Source organism: Takifugu rubripes, chromosome 6, assembly GCF_901000725.2.
Source record: "Takifugu rubripes chromosome 6, fTakRub1.2, whole genome shotgun sequence".
Taxonomy (NCBI): domain Eukaryota; kingdom Metazoa; phylum Chordata; class Actinopteri; order Tetraodontiformes; family Tetraodontidae; genus Takifugu; species Takifugu rubripes.
In genome coordinates, this window is record NC_042290.1 from 2,999,523 (window position 1) to 3,000,341 (window position 819).

Consider the following 819-nt stretch of genomic DNA (forward strand, 5'->3'; position numbering starts at 1 on the left):
GATTCGGTCCACACCCATTTTTATGTTGAATTAAAATGTATTTATATGTTGATCATCACGAAATATGAAAGCTGTTAGAGCCTCCAATATTATTATTATTGTAATCAATGTAAATAATTAATCTGTGACATATTTTAAATTCCCTAATGATGTGTTGTCATTTGATGTATTTCTTGCAGGTTGAGAATAAATGTCTGCTGTTCTTAGTGGTCAACCTAATTTGCATCGATCTACAAAGAATACATACAAACAAAGAACAAAGGCTCGATCTGCAGACATATTCATTTTTCTATACAGTACATACCAATTTGGTATGAATAGAAAAATGTACTTGTCTGTACGTACATGTAATTTCACCTCTGTCTTTTGACCATCCGAAAAAATAGAAAGGATGTATAACAGGTATCAGGATTGAGTGTTCTCAAGCTGTGTTTCTGCCCTGTTTATTTCCCTTTCAGTAGATGTATATATATTTTACATTTGAGAATGAGTAAAAAATAAAATAAACTAAAATACTTCTCTGCCGCGTTATTTGTTCGAAACGCAATTGTTTCCGCCCACATCTGCGATCAAACCAATTAGCACGCCGGTTAGTGGGAGCATTATGACCTGAGTTTAGTCTGTTAGGAAACAAACCTGAGCTAAAACTTCCCTTTTTAAGTTAGTATGCTGGAACTCTGGTTTCAGTAAGTAAAATAGTGGGTTATTTTATCATTATACAGCAAAGTATGCCTTCAACATGTTATTTAGATGAACATGAAACGCCTGTAATTGGCTACTGAGGGCTTACTTTGTTCCTCCAAAGAGCACGTAGGAGCC